The following is a 23,884-nucleotide window of genomic DNA, read 5'->3' as shown; positions in this document are numbered from 1 at the left end:
AATTAGTGATAGCTACTGACGCAGGAAAAAACTGTTGGAGTAAGAAAATGGTGTCTTTTGCTAACGTGTTTAGCTAATAGATTTACATATTGTGTCTTCCCTGTAAAACATTTAAAAAATCTGAAATGGTGGTTTTATTCACAAGATCTGTGTCTTTCATTGGGTGTCTTGGACTTGTGATTTAATGATATTTAGATGCTACTATTTAATTGTGACGCTATGCTAGCGATGCTAATCAGTGTGGGGGGGGGGGTGGGGGGTGCTCCCGGATCCGGGTTAGGTAGTCGGTAGAGGTTTTAACAAACTATAGTTTTGGCAAGTCGGTTAGGACATCTACTTTGTGGATGACACAAGTCATTTTCCAACAATTGTTTACAGACAGATTATTTAACTTATAATTCACGGTATCACAATTCCAGTGGGTCAGAAGTTTACATACACTAAGTTGACTGTCCCTTTAAACAGCTTGGAAAATTTCAGAAAATGATGTCATGGCTTTAGAAGCTTATGTTAGGCTAATTTACATAATTTGAGTCAATAGGAGGTGTACCTGTGGATGTATTTCAAGGCCTACCTTCAAACTTAGTGCTTCTTTGCTTGACATCATGGGAAAATCAAAAGAAATCAGCCAAGACCTCAGAAAAAAAATTGTAGAGCTCCACAATTCTGGTTCATCCTTGGGATCAATTTCCAAATGCCTGAAGGTACCACGTTCATCTGTATACAATCAATAGTATGCAAGTATAAACGCCATGGGACCACGCAGCCATCATAGCGCTCAGGAAGGAGACGCGTTCTGTCTCCTAGAGATGAACATACTTTGGTGCGATAAGTGCAAATCAATCCCAGAACAACAGCAAAGGACCTTGTGAAGATGCTGGAGGAAACAGGTACAAAAGTATCTATATGCACAGTAAAACGAGTCCTGTATCGATATAACCTGAAAGGCCGCTCAGCAAGGAAGAAGTCACTGCTCCAAAACCGCCATTAAAAAAAGACAGACTACAGTTTGCAACTGCACATAGGGACAAAGATCATACTTTTTGGAGAAATGTCCTCTGGTCTGATGAAACAAAAATAGAACTGTTTGGCCATAATGACAATCGTTATGTTTGGAGGAAAAAGGGGGATGCTTGCAAGGCAAAGAACACCATCCCAAACGTGAAGCACGGGGGTGGCAGCATCATGTTGTGGGGGAGCTTTGCTGCAGGAGGGACTGGTGCACTTCACAAAATAGATGGCATCACGAGGTAGGAAAATTATGTGGATATATTGAAGCAACATCTCAAGACATCAGTCAGGAACTTAAAGCTTGGTCGCAAATGGGTCTTCCAAATGGACAATGACCCCAAGCATACTTCCAAAGTTGTGGCAAAATGGCTTAAGGACAACAAAGTCAAGGTATTGGAGTGGCCATCACAAAGCCCTGACCTCAATCCTATAGAACATTTGTAGGCAGAACTGAAAAAGCGTGTGCGATCAAGGAGGCCTACAAACCTGACTCAGTTACACCAGCTCTGTCAGGAGGAATGGGCCAAAATTCACCCAACTTATTGTGGGAAGCTTGAGGAAGGCTACCCGAAACGTTTGACCCAAGTTAAACAATTTAAAGGCAACGCTACCAAATACTAATTGAGTGTATGTAAATTTCTGACCCACTGGGAATGTGATGAAAGAAATAAAAGCTGACATAAATCATTCTCTCTACTATTATTCTGACATTTCACATTCTTAAAATAAAGTGGTGATCCTAACTGACCTAAGACAGAGACTTTTTACTAGGATTAAATGTCAGGAATTGTTAAAAACTGAGTTTAAATGTATTTGTCCAAGGTGTATGTAAACTTCTGACTTCAACTGTATAATGACACTTTGAGTTTGAAATAGCCTCTTCTGGTTTTTGAACTACAGGTAGGGAAGTGGATCAACACCAGCAACAGAATGAAGGTAACAGAATGCCATCATGGGTCCTTGATCTGTACTATACAGAAATACATAATTACACTGAACAAAAATATAAACACAACATGTCAACTGTTGGTCGCACGTTTCATGAACTGAAAAAAAAGATCCCAGAAATGTCCCATATCCACAAAAAGCTTATTTCTCCCACAAATTTGTTAACATCATTGTTAGTGAGCATTTCTCCTTTGCAAAGACAACTAATCCACCTGACAGGGAGCATGCAATTGGCATGCTGACTGCAGGAATGTCCACCAGAGCGGTTGCCAGACAACACTGGCAGGCTGGAGAAGTGCCCTCTTCACGGGTGCATCCTGGTGTACCAGGCAGATGGCAGACAGCGTGTATGGAGTCGTGTGGGCGAGCGGTTTGCTTATGTCAACTTCGTGAACAGAGTGCCCCAGGGTGGCGGTGGGGTTGTGGTATGGGTATGGGCAGGCATAAGCTACAGAAAATTAACACAATTGCATTTTTTCGATGGCAATTTGAATGCACATAGATACCGTGACGAGATCCTGAGGCCCATTGTCGTGTCCTTCATCTGCCTCCCAGCCCCATGTCACAAGGATCTGTACACAATTCCTGGGAGCTGAAAATGTCCCAGTTCTTCCATGGCCTGCATACTCACCAGACATTTCACCCATTGTGCATGTTTGGGATGCTCTGGATCGACAGCGTGTTCCAGTTTCCCCCAATATCCAGCAACTTCGCACATCCATTGAAGAGGAGTGGGACAACATTCCGCAGGCCACAATCAACAGCCTGATCAACTCTATGTGAAGGAGATGTCGCGCTGCATGAGGCAAACGGTGGTGACACCAAATACTGACTGGTTTTCATATTCACGCCCATACCTTTTTTAAGGTATCTGTTACCTTTTATATATTCCCAGTCATGTGAAATTCCCAGTCATGTGAAATCCATAGATTAGTGCCTAATTGATTTATTTCAATAGACTGATTTCTTTACATAAACTGTGACTCAGTAAATTCTCAGAAATTGTTGCACATTTATATTTTTGTTTAGTGTATGAATGTCATTCTTTCATAGTGATGTATCCTGAATAGGTACACAAAAGGTATAAAAATATAATTCTACACGCTGGCTTTAATTCTAATGACCTCCAACCCAAACAAGACCAAATTTGCTTGGTCCAGACCGGACCAAATCTGTACCAATCATAGTCTATGTTTCACAAGTTTGGGAATCACAGTACAGCACAATAGAGTACAGTACAGAAGTAGAGTGCAGTACAGTAGAGCATAGTACATTACAGTAAAGAAAAGTACAGTACAGTACAATAGCGTTTATTACATTATACTGTACTCGTGCGCTCTACTCTTCTGTACTCTACTGAACTATTCTCCACTTTTCTTTAATGTACTCTACTGTACTATGCTCTACTGCAACTGTGGTTTGTGACTACTACACGCACCCTACGTCCAAACTGCTCCATGCCCCAAGGACTGCCGCACAATGGGGGACAGTGTCTTTTCCTCCCACGCACATGGAGCGCCCTTCCAGATAATCTCAGGGCCGTTCGGACTGTTTGAGCTTTTACAGCAGGCCACAAAAGAGGAGCTGACATAGATTTAGCACCATCAAATCCTATTAAAGTCGCAATATTGAACTTTTTAGGCGACCCGAGGAAATTCACATAGAAATGTTAGTTATAGATCCGTCATTCTCATTGAAAGCAAGTCTAAGAAGCTGTAGGTCTGTTCTATGTGGACTATTTCTATACTTCCTGTTATTACGTATAGGTTTCGCGTCTTTTTGTTTCGGTTTTGTACACCAGCTTCAAACTGCTGAAAATACAATATTATTGTTTATGGAAAATATATTTCAATGACCATGTTACAATGATTCTCTACACTATACTAGGCTATTTTGTCACATACACTGAAATTAGGCTAACTACTAGAATTTTAGCAACCAGGAAATGGCAGAGCGATTTCTGCATAGTGCAGCTTGGGAAGAATATGCCGCTTTTATTTTTGTGACAAGCAAGCACATACTTTACAGTGCATCGGAAAAGTATTCAGAAAACTTGACTTTTTCCACATCTTGTTACATTACAAACTTATACTAAAATATATTAAATACAATTTTTTTCATCATCAACCAATCTACACAATAGCCCGTAATGACAATGCTAAAACCGTTTTTTAGCATTTCTTGGAAATATATAAAAAATTCAAAACAGAAATATCTTTTACATAAGTATTCAGACCCTTTGCTATGAGACTCAAAACTGAGCTCAGGTGCTTCCTGTTTCCATTGATCGTCCTTGAGATGTTTCAACAACTTAATTGGAGTCCACCTGTGGTTAATTCAATTGATTGGCCATGATGTGGAAAGGCACACACCTGTCTATAGAAAATGTCCTACAGTTGACAGTGCATGCCAGAGCAAAAACCAAGCCATGAGGTCGAAGGAATTGTCCGTATAGCTCCGAAACAGAATTGTGTCGAGGCACAGATCTGGGGAAGGGTACCGAAAATGTTTTGCGGCATTGAAGGTCCCCAATAACACAGTGGCCTCCTTAAATGGAAGAAGTTTAGAACCCCAAAGACTCTTCCTAGAGATTTTTGGCCGCCCGCCCAAACTGTGCAATTGGGGGAGAAGGGCCTTGGTCAGGGAAGTGACCAAGAACCCGATGTTCATTCTGACAAAGCTCCAATGTTCCTCTGTGTTGATAGGAGAACCTTCCAGAAGGACAACCATCTCTGCAGCACTCCACCAATCGGCCCTTTATGGTAGACTGGCCAGACGGAAGCCACTCCTCAGTAAAAGGCACATGACAGCCCACTTGAAGTTTGCCAAAAGGCATCTAAAGACTCAGACCATGAGAAACAAGATTTTCTGGTCTGATGAAACCAAGATTGAACTATTTGGCCTGAATGACACGTCTGGAGGAAACACGGCACCATCCCTATGATGAAGCATAGTGGTGGAAGCATTATGCTGTGGGGATGTTTTTCAGCGGCAGGGACTGGGAGACTAGTCAGGATTGAGGGAAAGATGAACGGAGAAATGTCCTGAGATGAAACTTAATGAAATTCTGCTCCAGAGCGCTCAGGACCTCAGAGTGAGGCGAAGGTTCACCTACCAACAGGACAATGACACTAAGCACAGAGCCAAGACAACGCAGGAGTGGCTTCGGAACAAGTCTCTGAATGTCCTTGAGTGGTCCAGCCAGAGTCCAGACTTGAAGCCGATCGAACATCTCTGGAGACTTGAAAAAAGTTGTGCAGTGATCCACATCCATCCTTCACAGAGCTTGAGAGGATCTGCAGAGAACAATGGGAGAAACTCCCCAAATACAGTTGTGCCAAGCTTGTAGCGTCATACCCAAGAAGACTCGAGGCTGTAATCATTGCCAAAGGTGCTTCAACAAAGTACTGAGTAAAGGGTCTGAATACTTATGTAAATGTGATATTATAAATGTTTTGTTTTTAATACATTTACAAAAATGTAAAAAAAAACTTTTTGCTTTGTCATTATGGGATATTGTGTGTAGATTGAGGGGAAAAAACAATTTAATCCATTTTAGAAAAAGGCTGTAACGTACCAAAATGTGGAAAAAGTCAAGGGGTCTGAATACTTTCCAAATGCACTGTAGATACGCTATTTTTCATGTTTTCATACATTCATGGGAATGTTTTGAAATTACGCTGAGTCGGGTATTTGTGAAAATTCTGCAGTAATATAAATAGGGAACCTGCCGTGTGTTTGGGCAATTAAGACACTGCAGTGTTGTCCAGGTCAGGACTCATACAGACTGGTGCGCCATAACCAATCACAGCTAGAGTAGGCCTATCATGCAAATAGGCCATGCCGTACAGGCATGTGCCATTCACTTTGCAATTACTGTCGCACTGCACTGGACTGTTTACAGGCAGCAGAACAGCGTGACTTTGTTTAGAAAGCAGTAGCAAAAGTCACAAGAAGAAACCTGAATATTTCTTTGCGAATATATAAAATACCATGGGAGTCTTACTTCTGGGAAATGTACAGTCCTATTGATCAAACAACCACAAGGTAGGCTCTCTCTCACTCAGTCACCAACAACAAGGATGATGTTAGCCTCAGCCAGATGAGCAAAAATGTTGCACAGGGGATGGTAGATTAACCCCCTTAACTTTTTCAGCACGTAGTTGACGGTCAAAATTACACAGGGAATACAATGGGGAGTAGTAGCCTGCTCGGCCTCCTGCAGCCTGCCCCCAATCCCATAATAACCCATAATTAAGTGGGATTTACAGTTTGCCTGCCTGCTCAGTTGATCGATGCCAAATACATTTTGATTGACAACTAAGAGATATGCTTACAGTCGTTCAAGATTGATTAAATGGGTAGTTTAGGGAGTCACATTTCTTGGTAGCTAATCCCAATAGCAGTAGCCACCAAAGCTGAAAATAAAACGTTGGGGGAAAGGTCTGCTACCCACCCACTTGTCCAGGCGATAACATGACATCCTTCCAGCAGCTAGCTAGCTACAGTTCAAGGCTCTGTGTCCGTTTAGGTTCTAGCTAGCTAAAGGACTTGGCGAGCTAGCTATATTTTATTTTTTATTTAACCTTTATTTAACTAGGCAAGTCAGTCAAGAACAAATTCGTATTTCACAATGACAGCCTATTTGGCTTGATAGCTAAGTAAGTAGGCCTGCATAAATAGACAAGCTAGCTTAAGCCACGTAACGGGACTGCATAGCTAGCTAGATTGATTGTGTAGAGATTCCCAATTACTGCCCTTTCCGTATGTTTTGTCCTCAAATATTGAGTCAGTGAAACTGAAACAGTTCATCCCCTGAAAGGCTGGAGGCAGCAAACAATGTACTGTTCCCTCCTAGACTTTGTTTCTTTCATGATATGGTAAGATATGTTTTGTTTTTTTAAACTATTTTTTCTATTTTATGCACTGAGATTATTCTTCTATTATGATTTCCCATTGTGGCTAATTCAATTGCTGTCATTCTGTTAATGATTTTCCGTCACTCTGTTACCGATTTGGTAATAGAGTAATGCATTTGAATCACTTAATTCATAAACAAAATTGTTATCAGTAAAAACACTATAGCTAAATTGGTAGGTCTACCTCATGAGGGAAAGAAATGAAGGGCTGGGCGATATGGTCAAAATATCATATCAGAGAATTTAAAAAATGTATTTGGACGGTATGATGGTATTTTATATTTTTTAATAATACAAGTTCTAAATTTGCTTTATGAGTAGTGCGTGACCCTAGGGTGGCAACACATTCATTTGTGTCACGTCTGCTCCCGCTCTTCTCTCCCCCTGGCGCTTGAGGGCGCCAGGTTGCCCTGCATCACGCACTCCTGCCATCCATCACGCACACCTGCCTTCCCTCGTTATGCACATCAGTGTTATTGGACTCACCTGGACTTAATTTCCCGCCTATATTTGTCAGTTCCCAAGCTCTGTTCCCCGCTGCTGCATTGTATTGTTTTTGTCTTTGGTATTTGTTTGCTGACGCTGTTCCATGTCCGTCTTTATTAAATGTTATACTCCCCGTACCTGCTTCGTCTCTCCAGCGTCAATATCATGTGACACATTTGAAGTGATTTCAAATGGGTCTTTCTCTACTCTGTTAAAACTGTTCAATTCAACCAAAAATAATTTTCAGCGTTCATACATTTCTGCATTTCCTGCACTCATTTGAGGTCATTTCCACACTGCCACATAGGGCTGTGCTAATGATAGCTATCTAGAATTTGTACCAAGTCCTTGTTGATAATAGCCAGATGGTCACAACTAAATAAATAGCATAGCTAGAAACATAATTAAATCACAATGGATTTAAAAAAATTATGAAGCAGCTGCCTGTAAACTGAGTGAATTTAAATATTTGTTCATCATCTTGCTAGATAATTAATGCTTTACCAAGCTAGCTAAGTCACAGAGTTTCTAAACCCAGAAGCGCAGCACTGCGAGACTTCCGGGAACAATTGAGAAACAGACCAGGCCGGGATTTGGGAAGTCAATGAGAGATGTGAAAAATTCTTCCTTAGCTGTTCATTTTCTCGAAATCTAAAGGCACAATCTAGAGTCGAGCCAATATCTTAAGTAGTTGAACATGTTCTGACTCCAACCTCGTGAAAGTTGTAAGCAGACACCCCTTTCATTAGTTAAAAACGACATTCAATTTGAGGGCCAGCACGTGCTCAGTTCGGCGCGAGACGACCGGTAGACCCAATAACATATTTCTGCTCATGAGTTTAGCTAGCCAACGTCGCCATGGCGTCACCAAGTGTGATCGGGGTTTCTATTCGAGAAGCAGTTTCTACCCATCTCCACGTGTACGGCCTTTGATTAACAGTCGTGTGCCTTGTGCTGCACTTACCAGCCCATCCGTTTCATATGAAGTGTGTGTGACTGCCTTGCTCAGTTTACAAGCTAACGTTATGACAATATGCCTTAAACTAGGCAATGTTTCTTAAAACTTCCAGAAGGAAAATAATTTCTGCTAAATTAAATATTCATGTTGACATTAGTTGGCAGGGTCCTTTACTTCAACATTGTTTTGATGTATTTCTAATACATGAAGTCTTTTTCTAGTTGATGTTTTTTTTTGAAAGACCCCTATTCCTTCTGTGTGACCAGAAATCAAAGCCTTTGCTTATTCCACATTTTTTGGGATGGAAAATGTATCTATGCCTTCATTTCCCCAAAAATATTGACTCCGCTTTCATTTGACACCAAATTCGACATGTTCCTATAAACGTTGCATGTTGGTGCTCATGTGTCCTTTAACGTGGAAATGACCTTAGACATAAAAACACGATTGCACGCTCTGTGTGATAGGAAACCTGTGTGTGCCCCGTTCCTCCCCGTCTGCCTGGGCCAATGGAGAGGTGGTAACGGGCAACATACTGGTCACGAGAACTCCCCAAAATGGCATCCCACACTAACGCCTTGTGACAAGGTGGTGCCCTTCCACTGTCCTGAACCACTGCTGACACTAATGTAGCGCAACGATTATCTGAGAAGATGGGGAGTGATGGAGGGAGGGAAACAAATGGGGAGAGAGAGATGGAAAGAAAGCGCTAAGGTCAGAAGAGTGTCTGTTTAAGGCCTCTAGTTGTCTGTGGGCTCTTTCCCTCCTCTACCGGCAGCTTATCAGTCTGTGATTAAACCTTTCATCTTTAATTAGAATATGGTGGAAGTGGAACAGTTCTCGCTCGCTCTGCGTGCTGCAGGTGTAGGGTTATACCAGACAGATAGAACAAAGACAGTGCATAGGAGAACCTGGATTCCCACAGATGCCGGGTACATGTAATAGAAACTAAACATAAGTAAAGGTCATGTTCTAGAAGTGTCCCCAAATTCAGAAAGCACATAGTACAGTCACCAGGGGAACGGTCCCAAATCTGGGAAATGAAGGCCCCATTCCAGTGTTTTCCCTATATTCATTTAGTCGCGGTGGGATGGTCAAATGTTTTCAGTGTAAACCTAAGAACAACTCAAACCAGATATAAAGTATGTGGAAACGATATTGGAGAAATGTTGTTTTTAAATAAGATCATCTTTAGGAAGTAACAATCAACAAAATAAAAAAAACTAGACCGTCGGAGAATCGCAAATTCAAAAAATGTCGTGGCGTGGGGCTCACATTGATTTTGTTATCATGTTTGAGTCATTCAGATGGCTTATGCTGTCCTCTTATGCTATGGCAAAATGTGTGGAATTGCAGGAAATGAGCTATGAAACTGAACTGTTTTCTCTCGGCCCCATGACAAAATGTGTAGAATTGCAGGAAACTAACTATAAAACTGAATTGTTTACGCCCCATTGCAAATTGATGTGTAGAATAGCAGGAAATTTGTTTTAAAACAGAAATATTCTGTCTCTGCGGTCAAGGGGAGGGCCTCTGAAATTTTGGTTGGAAACAGAGCCATTGGCCACGCCCACTTCAGCGCCTCTCCAAATCCCCCCCACCCTACCTTTGCCACCGCGGCTGAAAAAAATCCTAGGGGAAACACTGTATTTAGCCCATTGCAGATAAAAGGAGAGGAGAGAGCAACTATCCTCACCTCCTCAATTAGGTCCCTACCCTCTGCTGTTGACTCCCCCTCATCCTACCCTCCTCTCCTCGCCCCCTTAGGTGGGCTTCCTGGAGGAAACCCAGGGGCTCCGTTGCGGAGAATCTCCAGTGAGAGTCAAACAACAACATGACAGACTCTCACACAGGAAATGGATGGAGAGGACTGGAGAAATGAAAGAGGGGTAAAACAACACTGGAGGGGTCTGTATCTTCAAACACACACACACCTTTGCAAAGCAAAGTACCATCTTATAGAAAAAAATTGACACATTGGCTACATGCAGAAAGATGCATTTATGCGCACGCAGGTAGGTAGACACACACACACACATGCGTGTGAACACACAGACACAATCAAACGCACAGAAGTGCTCCGGGTTAGCCTGCTAACTCTGTGTGGGTGGAAAGCATGAGAGTTCCTCTGGCTGGGAGCTCTTCCCATGATCTCGCACTCCACTGTGCTTCTGTGGGTCTCTATCCTCTCAGAAACAAAGTGCCCCTGATAAAACATGCTGATTCACTCAGTCGCTCACAACCACAGACGGAGGCTCCTGAGAGCCCCAATAAGATATACTGGAACTGTACTGATTTACGCCGAGATTTACTTTAGGTTGCATTCGCTGTCAATCATTCACTGCTGTAGGCCAAAAAATGCTTCAGAAAAGAGGACGTTAGAGAACTCCCATTGGATGTCTACATCGCTGATCCTGCCCATTAAAGTTCAGAGCCCTCATCTTATTCGCCAGCATTACTCATAGCCTCAGCTGAATGTTGCTTAGTAATCCCCTGTGGCAAATAGCCAGACAGCAGGGTTACTGACAGTTGCCATTGATTGCTGATCCCTTAGCACAGAACTGAGGACACATACCAGGAACACAGCCTGAAAGGCCAACTGTGCCTTACATCATTGGAACAGCTCACTAAATGTGCATTTCTCTCTCTGTCAGTCACTTTTTTTCCCCCTCGCTCACCATCTCATTCCTTCTTGTTACTCCTTTCGAACACCCTCTTTCTTGTTATTTTTCCTTGTTTATTAAATCCTGCATTCTTCTCTCGCTCCTTCCCTCTCTTGTTTCATCCGTCCTTTTTTTCTCTTGCTCTCGTTTCTAATCGCCTTCATTCCCCTTTCTCCCTCTGCTCCAATTGTATCTTGTCTCGAGGAGCACTGCAGCGAACAGTGGCCCACATCCTGGGCCTTCATCTCCATGGTCACCATTCATCCAAACATCATGGCCCCCTTTTGTCACCCAGGACATGGCGGGCAATTCAAACTGCCCTCACAAAGGCTGATAACTCTCATTCACACAAGAGCTCACCCATACCTTTCACTGGCATGCTCCATTCGCAGTATTTGTAATGTGGGCATATACCATCTTTGCAATTCATGGAGGGATGGGGATTTGTGATCGATAAGAGACCTTGCATACCCTTTATTATTGATTGATGTCCTCTGAAATGTGTTACACACTTATGGGTGGACAGAAAGATTTCTAGGAAACATCGGGTATATAGGCTACTGCAGGACAGGACTAATTACTGCTCAACCCCATAAAACCCTGAGGAGATATTGTCCTCTATGCTGCAATGGGATCTGTTTTTCCTCCCGCAACTCTGGCCTTGACCACTCAAAGACAGAGATCAAACTGACTGTGGACCAGCACAAGAACCTGGAGAACCTTTGTAACAAGCTATCGTCATCCATGAATCAGCAACGATGGAGGGGGGGGGGGGGGGCGACAACATCTCAATACTTGGGTCTCAAACAAGGCAGTCATTCAGAAGCGAGCCACTGTAATCTGGCCAACAAATTCTAAAGCGGCTGCCTATAATTAGCTCCTTTCTCTATCAAACACAGGCTCCCACTTTCAATCAAACTTTTCTACATCACTTTTCCTAGTAAGACACGGGGCCGATTTAACAGCTCCCGCTCTGTGGCTGGCTGGCAACAATGTGAGATCTGTGAATGAACAGGTGAAAATCTACTATTTCATTCAGTAGCAAAGTGGTTTGAAGAACGAGAGTCTGTGTCCTCATCATCACTTAGTGAGATGTCGCACGGCTACTGTTGGATAGAGTTAAGGGTTTTACAATACATTAAGTGTGTGCATTGATTCTGCTGATAGTGTTCAGCCCACAATTCAGCTAATTAATGTTAGTCTATACCGAAGGCTGGGCAATAGATGTTAGACCCCATTGATTGGTCATTGTTAGAACCAACAGGACTGGATGTGCATGGCTGTGGGGGCTAGTAGATGGGGAAATGATGTTTCAGAACTAGTGGACCTCGTTATTTACATCATTTATAGTATAGGCCTTAATGGTCATTAGTCTCCTGAATCTATTACAGGTGTATTGTGAGGGTCAGGACCTACTAATAAACAGGGCGATGATGAGAGGTGGAGTGGTGCTCTTGCTCCTAGAGAAGTTGAAGACCTCTGATGCTCCTCTCCCCTGAAACGTGTGAGGTCTCGCATAAAAAAAATTGCCCCAAAAATCCCTGTATCGACCCAAATCAGTATGTCCCGGACTTGGTGTCTATGACATGGCCTGGGCCCTCCGCTGTGTGTGGATGAGGCGGCAGACCAGGGACTCGCGGCACAACCTGTGGCCCAGGGAGGGGCAAGGGTGAGCGGGTACAGCGGAGCGGAGGGCCTGCTGCTCGAGCAAATGGCACAGCTATTAGTGAGGGATGAGGCTTCCTGGTGAGGTGTGACTGCGCTGCAAAGGGCCCAATCAGGCTGAGACCAGGAGGTCCTGACTGCTAATACATTACCTGGGAGCGGAGAGGCAGGCTAGCTGAGCGACAAACCAAAAGTGGGTTTGTGATCGGTTCAGTGGAAGAGCAACTAACAAAAAGAGTGCTGTTGAATTTACCGGAGTAATAAAGCTTGTGACCCTTACTGAGAAGAGTTGATCGATAAATGGATAAAATGTAGAATGTAGGGGCCTCCCGAGTGGCGCACAATTGGCCTAGTATCGTCCGGGTTAGGGGAGGATTTGGCCAGTGGGGCTTTACATGACTCATCGTACTCCAGCGACTCCTTGTGGTGGGCCGGGTGCCTGTGGGCTGACCCCGGTCGCCAGTCGAGTAGGGACTCCCAATCCAGGTTAAGCGGGCGGGTGTTAAGGAGGGTGGATAGGTGGGTCATGTTTCGAAGGACGCATGACTCCACCTTCGCCTTTCCCGAGCCCGTTGGGGAGTTGCAGCGATGAGACAAGATCAGAAATTGACGAGAAAAGGCGGGTAAAATATAAAAAATAAGTTTTATAATACGGATTTTGTAGAATTTAAATACTGGTAAAGTGTTTAGAGTAGTAACATATAGCCGCTCCATGATGCATGGGTTTGTGCAGTGTCCATTGAGAAAAGTATTTTCTATGAACTTGATTGAGATCAAAGAAATATTCAGTCATTCATTTTCCCATATAGCAGACAATCATAGACCAACATACCAGAAAATGATTCTACACGTCCACCTTTACTCTGTCTGGAACAGGTTTTTGTATTTGCTTCAAGAGAAAGCGAAATCTACACATACATCTCCGGCATAACCAATGATCCGGTATGGAGAGACTGCTACAGTGCCTTAAGAAAGTATTCATACACCTCAGCTTTTTCTCACCCATCTACACAAAACACCCTCAATAATGACAAAAGTGAAAACATGTTTTTAGAAATTTTAGCAAATGTATTAAGTATTCCCACCCCTGAGTCAATACATGTCAGAATTACCGTTGGCAGCGATTACGGTTGTGTCTTTTTGGGTCAGTCTCTAAGAGCTTTGCACACCTGGATTGTAAAACACTTACCCATTATTCTTTTTAAAAAATCTTCAAGCTCTGTCAAATTGGTTGCTAAACAACCATCATTGCTAAACAACCATTTTCAAGTCTTGCCATAGATGTTCATGTAGATTTAAGTCTAAACTGTTTCCCTCTAGGATTTTACCTGTGCTCAGCTCTATTCTGTTCATTTTTAATCCTAAAAAACTCCCTAGTCCTTGCCGATGACAAGCATACTCATAACATGACGCTGCCACCACTATGCTTGGAAATATGGCGAGTGGTACTCAGTAAGGGCTCCAGAGTGGCGCAGTGGTCTAAGGCACTGCATCTCATTGCTAGAGGCATCACTACAGACCCTGGTTTAATTCCATGCTGTATCACAACTGGCCGTGATTGGGAGTCCCACAATTGGCCCAGCGTTGTCCGGGTTTGGCTGGGGTAGTCCGTCATTGTAAATACGAATTTGTTCTTAACTGACTTGCCTAGTTAAATAAAGGTGAAAAAAAAAATGTAAGTGTTGTATTGGATTTGCCCCAAACATAACACTTTGTATTCAGGACAAAAAAAGTGAATTGCTTTGCCACATTTTTAGTGCCTTGTTGCAAACTGGATGCATGTTTATTCTGTACAGGCTTATCACTATCCATTAGGTTATTATTGTGGAGTAACTACAATATTGTTGATCCATCCTCAGTGTTCTCCTATCACAGCTACAGTTGAAGTCGGAAGTTTACATACACCTTAGACAAATACATGTAAACTCAGTTTTTCACAATTCCTGAGATGTAATCCTAGTAAAAAGTCCCTGTCTTAGGTCAGTTGGGATCACCACTTTATTTTAAGAATGTGAAATGTCAGAATAATAGTAGAGAATGATTTATTTCAGCTTTTATTTATTTCATCACATTCCCAGTGGGTCAAAAGTTTACATACACTCAATTAGTATTTGGTAGCATTGCCTTTAAATTGTTTAACTTGGGTCAAACATTGCGGGTAGCCTTCCACAAGCTTCCCACAATAAGTTGGGTGAATTTTGGCCCATTCCTCCTGACAAAGCTGGTGTAACTGAGTCAGGTTTGTAAGCCTCCTTGCTCACACACGCTTTTTCAGTTCTGCCCACAAATTTTCTATAGGATTGAGGTCAGGGCTTTGTGATGGCCACTCCAATACCTTGACTTTGTTGTCCTTAAGCCATTTTGCCACAACTTTGGACGTATGCTTGGGGTCATTGTTTATTTGGAAGACACATTTGCGACCAAGCTTTAACCTCCTGATGTCTTGAGATGTTGCGTCAATATATCCACATCATTTTCCTACCTCATGATGCCATCTATTTTGTGAAGTGCACCAGTCCCTCCTGCAGCAAAGCACCCCCACAACATGATGCTGCCACCCCCGTGCTTCAAGGTTGGGATGGTGTTCTTCGGCTTGCAAGCCTCCCCCTTTTTCCTCCAAACACAACGATGGTCATTATGGCCAAAGTTCTATTTTTATTTCATCAGATCAGAGGACAGTTCTCCAAAAAGCACCGTCTTTGTCCCTATGTGCAGTTGCAAACCGTAGTCTGGCTTTTTTAAATGGCGGTTTTGGAAAAGTGGCTTCTTCCTTGTTGAGCAGCCTTTCAGGTTATGTTGATATAGGACTCGTTTTGCCGTGGATATAGATACTTTTGTACCTGTTTCCTCCATTATCTTCACAATGTCCTTTGCTGTTGTTCTGGGATTGATTTGCACTTTTCGAACCAAAGTACGTTCATCTCTAGGAGACAGAACGCATCTCCTTCCTGAGGGCTATGACGGCTGCGTGTTCCCATGGTGTTTATACTTGCATACTATTGTTTGTACAGATGAACGTGGTACCTTCAGGCATTTGGAAATTGATCCCAAGGATGAACCAGACTTGTGGAGGTCTACAATTTTGTCTTGGCTGATTTCTTTTGATTTTCCCATGATGTCAAGCAAAGAGGCACTGAGTTTGAAGGTAGGCCTTGAAATACATCCACAGGTACACCTCCAATTGACTCAAATTATGTCAATTACCCTATCAGAAGCTTCTAAAGCCATAACATCATTTTCTGGAATTTCCCAAGCTGTTTAAAGGCACAGTCAATTTAGTGTATGTAAACTTCTGACCCACTGGAATTATGATACAGTGAATTAGAAGTGAAATAATCTGTCTGTAAACAATTGTTGGACAAATTACTTGTTTCATGCACAAAGTAGATGTCCTAACCGACTTGCCAAAACTATAGTTCGTCAACAAGAAATTTGTGGAGTGGTTGAAACGAGTTTTAATGACTCCAACCTAAGTGTATGTAAACTTCCGACTTCAACTGTATTAAACTCTAACTGTTTTAAAGTTACCATTGGCATCATGGTGAAATCCCTGAGAGGTTTCCTTCCTATCCAGCAACTGAGTTAGAAAGAACGCCTGAATCTTTGTAGTGACTGGGTGTATTGATACACCATCCAAAGTGTAATTAATAACTTCACCATGCTCAAAGGGATATTTAATGTCTGCTTTTTATTTTTTACCCATCTACCAATAGGTGCCCTTCTTTGCGAGTCAATGGAAAACCTCACTGGTCTTTTTGGTTGAATATGTGTTTGAAATTCACTGCTTGACTGAAGGACCTTACAGATAATTGTGTGGGGTGCAGAGATGAGGTAGTCATTCAAGTATCACGTTAAACACTATTATTGCACAAAGAGCGGGTCCATGCAACTTATTATGTGACTTGTTAAGAAGATTTTTACTCCTGAACATATTTAGGCTTGCCATAATAAAGCGGTTGAATCCTTATTGACTCCTAATTCCACTTTGGCATGATGGGGTATTTTGTGTAAGCTAGTGACACATTTTTTTATCCCTTATAAATTTATGCTGTAACACAACAAAATGTGGGAAAAGTATTTCCTGAAGGCACTGTACTTCCTCTTTTGACCTTTGTGTAACTTTCTCCTCCTCAAATAAAACCTGATCCCCCTCAAATAAAACCTAAACACCCTCTCTGCTCCTCTCCACACAGAGCGAGGAATGAGAGCTCAATATCTTCCTCCCTCCCTCCATCCATCCATTTTTGTATTCAAAGAGACTGAGATTCTTGTTTGTAATTAAAAGCCCTATAACATTTTTTAAAATAAAATATGACAATTATTATTCCTGCTCTGGCTCCTTTCATGGCCCCCAGCACAGAGCAGAGCAGGCCAAACCCTTCCTGCATTCCTTTCTTAGCAGGCGCTTCATATCACAGACCCTGGGTGGTAGGTCGTCTAGTTAGATCCTACTATCTGCAGAAGCAGGGCTGAGAGACAAGGGAGCCTACTATTTCATTAGTCAAACGGCCTGGAAGCACTAGGAAGGAGAGAGGATATAGTGTAAGTGTAGGCCAGGGCTGTGTGTGTGGGGTAGGTCATGTTAGGAAAGTCCAGCCCTTGACACCCAAACCAACAACTCCATAATGGTATTGTCATACTTGCTCATTCATCTGAAGCAGCATAATAACGAGATGACTAATACAGTACTCCAATAGACATAGAATGGCTGTACGAATAGGAATATGTAGGCTGTAGAGGAGGCTGGTGGGAGGAGCTATAGGAGGACGGGCTCATTGTAATGGCTGGAATGGAATTATTGGAACAATGTCAAACGTGGTGTCCATATGTTTGATAAATTCCATGTAATTAATTCCAGTCATTACAATGAGCCCTCCTCCTATAGCTCCTCCCACAGCTCCTCCCACCAGCCTCCACTGATCAGCATTTTTTTTTTTTTTTTTTATAACTCCCTAATGGGCAAACTCACCAAACACACGTCATGGTTTGATAAACTTTTGACTGCGTGACCTTAGCAGAGGAACGTGGACTCATTTCAACTCAATTATCCCTGGTCACCAAATTCCTCAAACCCGCAGGCCTGTATAATGTTACATAACCATCTGACTATTCATTGAAATGAAACGAATGAAATCCCCTAATAACAAACACTGCTGAAGAACTACAAAACAGTCAGACTTGACTCAGACCTCTAAAAGGCAAAGAGATTGGTTACAAAACGACAGAAAATCTATCGGCCCCAATAGCCTACAATTCACCAAAACTCGTAAAACTAGAAGTGTGTCTAGCTACAAGACCGTCTCGAACTTGATAACTGGCAGACAATAAATCAACAGTGACAATTGACAGAGTGGAGAACAGGGACGGCAAGCAAACCGTGGCTGTTTGTCAACATGTCAGAGAACCTTTATAACAGTAGAGGAAACCGTCCCAAATACACGGAACTCTACACGTTGAGCGATCTTGGATAGCGTATTCCACCATACCACATGCACTCTAACATAGGAGTGGCCACAATGCGGACTTGCAATCTCAGCAAAAGCGTTTCTCGTGTGAGTGCAAGCACAAATTAATGCCTTTATATTAAATGGCAACGTCATCCTATTTGTGTAGTTACATTATTGGACGCAACATTTGCTTCTGTAAGGCACTTAGATACACAATGTTGCAACTCGCGTCACTGAAACAATGATCGATATGGTGCGCAGTCTATATGAACAATCCATTTTGAAGTTCAAAATTCGTGTTCACTGAAAACAGAAACTCAAGAAATCGAGACATGCAACTTCGTAGGATTGGGAATTGTAGATTAGATTTTTCTTTAAAAGGTCATAACATTTCGATGTGCAAGGCTATAAAAACTTCCTCCCGAAACGGTTCAGTTTCTGTAGGAAACAAACGTCAAAACATGTTGACGGATTAAAAACATACCTTGCACTCCAGCTGTCCCAACTAGTGGGATATTATGTACCTATTTGCATTCATCTTTGAAACAAGACTGGCATAGAAATAAAATGTCGAAATATCTATAGGATAGTCTCGACAATAACTTATTACGCAGTAACTAACGAATGTTATGCGTCCAGAGCTATCTTATGACATGGGGCCTTGACTGACCACTAGTCCAAAAGGATCCTTGAATAGAGGGAACATGACAGCAGATCGTTGGGTGATGTAATGTAGCCAGCAAAAAGACAGGATTTGAGTTGTTATTCGTCAAAAAAACATTTACACGTTTTCTGCCCATTACATAGGGCTATTACGCATGGCACGTGGACCTTATATTTCCAAATTGATCCAGACATTTTAGTCCATGAAGGCTCCCTTCTGTCCATTCACATGTAATTGTGAACAAATGAAGGAAAAACGATGGAACATAATTGGAACGTCATTGACACAGATAAGTCACCCTTTGACAACCATCTATTGCAGAATGACATTCGTTTTATTTCGGCACATGAATTAAGATGAGATTTTTGGTTTTGTGCAAGAGGGGAAAATCTCACAGAAGAGCTTGGCCCTGGCCTGACAACCCCCATTCCACACAGAAAGATTGCAGATCCGTTTGCTGCACATTTTTTTTTTTGTCTGAACGAGATTCACTTTTTATTACCCCCACTTCACTCCTAACTACCTATTTAACCTTGGGAAATAACTGTTATACGGGACATTGTTTTCATTGCCACACCATCATAATCAGTTAAAGTAAATTGCTTTCATTTTAAAACCGTTTAGCCAAATAAAACATTGGCAAAATGAAGTGGTACATACCATAGCATTCCTCCCTCTTCTCTCGTTCACTCCGTTCTCTCCAATGTCCTCCGTCGCAACTCGCAAAAACAGCACTCCCAACGTCTCGAGAATATAAATTAAGAAAGAGAGGAAATTCTATTCCTCTAACAGTCACATAAATCTATATATTTCCCTTTTGGACACTTGGTATATTTCTTTCCCCTGAAATCAAGTCTCAATTTTCACAAGTAGCGTATTAAGTTTTCGGTACCATCTGCATGTTGAGTTCCTCCTCTTCCCTGTGCACACAACTAAATTATCTAAATTCTCTCGAAAAATGCAGTCGGACTTCAGTTTCTTGCCCGCTGAATGTCCGCTGAATGTTCGCGTTAGGAAAGAGGGGGCGTTAGAACGGCTTGAGTCGTTGTGTTTGCCTCTTGGTTCACCACGTTGTTTTGACCAATTGTTATTTCCTTTGTTGTGTCCAATATACACGTCTGCCCATACGCGTACACAGAATATGCCGTGTTAGGTGATGCGCAGTGCTCATTTAATAATTGCAACCCTAAATGTTGTGTTTCCTATGAGTATCACTTCCCAGACTGTCCAAATGTATGATAGTGTGTAAGTGTATTTTTTTTACAGCTTCCCAATAATGGCGGCCCGGCCCTTCTCCGGAATACAGCCTCTCTCCTCCTCTGTCCTATTCGGAGAATAGAGAGAGAGAGAGCTGTTAGCCTACCACAGCGTAGTCTCGCCCAGTGGCGCTTGGACACAATTACAACACACGGACATTCTGTTTCTAAATAACATAATTGCTTTTATTCTCCTAATAGTTAATGTTATTCCTCACACTTCGTTTAATTTTATTTTGCTGTATTAATTATACACTTCGATTTAAAGGGGCAATCTACAATAGCGACATCAGTGTTTGGACACAAATTATTGATACACCCATGAATTCTTGAAGAATATAGCTTATACATGCCTCATGAACTTAGTTTAACTGTCATACTCCATCAGAACGCAACATATAAGCTTGTTTTACTACAATATTTGTAAACGAAGTCATTGTAAACAAACACTAACTCAAAACATGTTCAAATTACACCGAGCGTACAAAACATTAAGAACACCTGCTCTTTGCTTGACATATCCACGTGAAAGCTATGATCACTTATTGATGTCACTTGTTAAATCCACTTCAATCAGTGTAGATGAAGGGGAGTAGACAGGTTAAAGACGGATGTTTAAGCCTTGAGACAGTTGAGACTTGGATTGTGTCTGTGTGCCGTTCAGAGGGTGAACATATTTAAGTGCCTTTGAACGGGGTATGGTAGTAGGTGCCAGGCAAATTCTATTTGTCACATGCGCCAAATACAACAGGTGTAGACCTTACAGTGAAATGCTTACTTACAAGCCCTAACCAACAATGTAGTTTATATATATATATATTTTTTTTTAAATACCTAAAAAAAAATAAGAATAAGAAATAAAAGCAAAACATTATTAAAGAGCAGCAGTAAAATAACAATAGTGAGGCTGAATACAGGGGGTACCGGTACAGCGTCAATGTGCGGGGACACCGGTGTCGAGGTAATTGAGGTAATATCTACATGTAGGTAAAGTCATTAAAGTGACTATGCATAGAACAGAGAGTAGCAGCAGTGTAAAAGAGGGGGGTGGGGGGGCAATGCAAATAGTCTAGGTATCCATTTGATTAGATGTTCAGGTGTCTTATGGCTTGGGGGTAGAAGCTGTTTAGAAGCCTCTTGGACCTAGACTTGGCGCTCCGGTATCGCTTGCCATGCGGTAGCAGAGAGAACAGTCTATGACTAGGGTGGCTGGAGTCTTTGAACATTTTTAGGGCCTTCCTCTGACACCGCCTGGTATAGAAGTCCTGGATGGCAGGAAGCTTGGCCCGAGTGATGTACTGGGCCGTATGCACTACCCTCTGTAGTGCCTTGCAGTTGGAGGCCGAGCAGTTACCATGCCAGGCAGTGATGCAACCAGTCAGGATGCTCTCGATGGTGCAGCTGTAGAACCTTTTGAGGATCTGAGGACCCATGTCAAATCTTTTCAGTTTTCTGAGGGGGAATGGGTGTTGTCATGCCCTTTTCATGACTGTCTTGGTGTGCTTGGACCTTGTTAGTTTGTTGGTGATGTGGACACCAAGGAACTTGACGCTCTCAACCTGCTCCACTACAGCTCCGCCGATGAGAATGGGGGTGTGCTTGGTCCTCTTTTTCCTGTAGTCCACAATCACTGTTGGGGCGGTATGCAAATTGGAGTGGGTCTAGGGTTTCTGGGACAATGGTGTTGATGTAAGCCATGACCAGCCCCTTTCAAAGCATTTCATGGCTACAGACGTGAGTGCTACGCGTCGGTAGTCATTTAGGCATGTTACCTTAGTGTTCTTATGCACAGGGACTATGATGGTCTGATTGAAACATGTTGGTATTACAGACTCAGAAAATGAGAGGTTGAAAATGTCAGTGAAGACACTTGCCAGTTGGTCAGCGCATGCTCGGAGTACACGTCCGGGTATTCCGTCTGGCCCTGCGCCCTTGTGAAAGTTGACATGTTTAAAGGTCTTACTCACATCGGCTGCGGAGAGCGTGATCACACAGTCGTCCGGAACAGCTGATGCTCTCATGCATGTTTCAGTGTTACTTGCCTCGTAGCGAGCAGAGAAGTCATTTAGCTCATCTGGTAGGCTTGTTTCACTGGGCAGCTCTTGGCTATGATTCCCTTTGTAGTCTGTAATAGTTTGCAAGCCCTACCACATCCGACGAGCGTCGGAGCTGGTGTTGTACGAATCGATCTTAATCCTGTATTGACGCTTTGCCTGTTTGATGGTTCGTCGGAGGGCATAGCGGGATTTCTTATAAGCTTCTGGGTTAGAGTCCCGCTCCTTGAAAGGCACACCAGTTTGCGTTGAGATCTGCAACACTTCTGGGTTTTTCACACTCAACAGTTTCCCATGTGTATCAAAAAGGGTCCACGACCCAAAGGACATCAAGCCAACTTGACACAACTGTGGGAAGCATTGGAGTCAACATGGGCCAGCATCCCCGTGGAACGCTTTTGACACCTTATAGAGTCCATGCCCTGATAAATTAAGGCTGTTCTGAGGGCAAAAGGGGGGTGCAACTCAATATTAGGAACGTGTTCCAAATGTTGGGTATGCTCAGTGTATGATTTTGATATCATGGATGGTCAGTTCTTGCATCCATAGCTCTGTCTATGAATTTTAGAGTGGTAACATTTCTCCAGCCTCATCCATCAGCTTTGGACCAAAACAGGGGTTGGGAAAACGATTTGTTATTGTTTCAACTGCTGATTGCCCCTTTAACTGCACATACCCTTAATTGGTAGAATAATACACAAATTAGGTAAAGGCAATTTAGGACATGAAATGAGACGCAACTTGCAAGAACTGGAGAAAAAAACTTCCGGCAAATTAGTATTTAAAAAAAAATTCATTGCATTTTAATCCATTTCCTGGAATTGACCCCAACTCTTGCAGGAGAACAGATATATCCATGTCTGGCAATTATAGATAGAAACCATTTTCACAATGTCATGTCAGTTGTGCCTTCACCACACAAATACACTCAGTTCTCTCTTCAAACTAATAAATAGCATACTTGTATTGCATTTGATGTATTTTATATAAAATGCAACAAATGCCTAACTTACTGGCTTCACTGACTTCCGTGCACAAACAATGAATGTACGACACTCCCATATCTTCTTTTCCAATATTAACGAATCATATATCTGATCCAGCACACAGGGAGAATGGGAGAGAGAGTATTTTTTTTTTTAGCCATTCAGAAAATCAATAATCTCAAAGCTCATACCCGGTCCTCTAGACTTACTCATGCCACATCACTCATATGGCTATTTATTGAATTGTTGGAGATAACTTTAAACCTGAGAAGAATTCAGTAGTCCTGATTATAGTCCTGATTTATATGATATTGCCTTCTCCAAGAGGATATCACTTGACAATATAAAACCACAAACACATGAAAGTTAAAGATAGAGATTACAGAGAGAGAAATGATGTATTGCAAGCTAAATATGATTGTTGTTCTACAACTCAAACAGATGTTTAGTGGCTTGGGGACTTTGTCACGCATTGAATACCTCTCTCTCTCTCTCTCTCTCTGTCTCTCTCTCTCACACACACACACAACAGTGGAGGCTGCTAAGGGGAGGATGGCTCATTTGATACCATTCCACTAATTACTCTCCAGCCATTACCACGAATTAAGATCCCACCAACCTCCTGTTACACACACACACACACACACACACACACACACACACACACACACACACACACACACACACACACACACACACACACACACACACACACACACACACACACACACAGTGCGTACTGCAGTTTTGCGGGGCCCCCCGCGAGGTCTGAGAACACCCCCCCCACACACCGTACAACATGTAGTCTGAATCAGGCTGTGACTAAC

General features: G+C 42.5%; 1 protein-coding gene across 1 annotated transcript in view; it reads right to left on the bottom strand.

Annotated features, from left to right (window-relative positions):
* LOC129821852 (rho GTPase-activating protein 35-like) overlaps positions 1–20,111 on the bottom strand; it is an 87,501-nt gene extending 67,390 nt beyond the window's left edge. Inside the window, exon 1 of the mRNA XM_055879547.1 lies at positions 19,422–20,111. The gene's annotated coding sequence lies outside the window, so the exon portion shown is untranslated. The remainder of the gene's footprint in view (positions 1–19,421) is intronic.
* Positions 20,112–23,884: the final 3,773 nt, after the last annotated feature.

The sequence above is a fragment of the Salvelinus fontinalis genome, chromosome 24, assembly GCF_029448725.1.
Source record: "Salvelinus fontinalis isolate EN_2023a chromosome 24, ASM2944872v1, whole genome shotgun sequence".
NCBI classification, from domain to species: domain Eukaryota; kingdom Metazoa; phylum Chordata; class Actinopteri; order Salmoniformes; family Salmonidae; genus Salvelinus; species Salvelinus fontinalis.
Note: the sequence above shows the minus strand (reverse complement) of the source record. Positions and strands in the feature narration are given on the sequence as shown.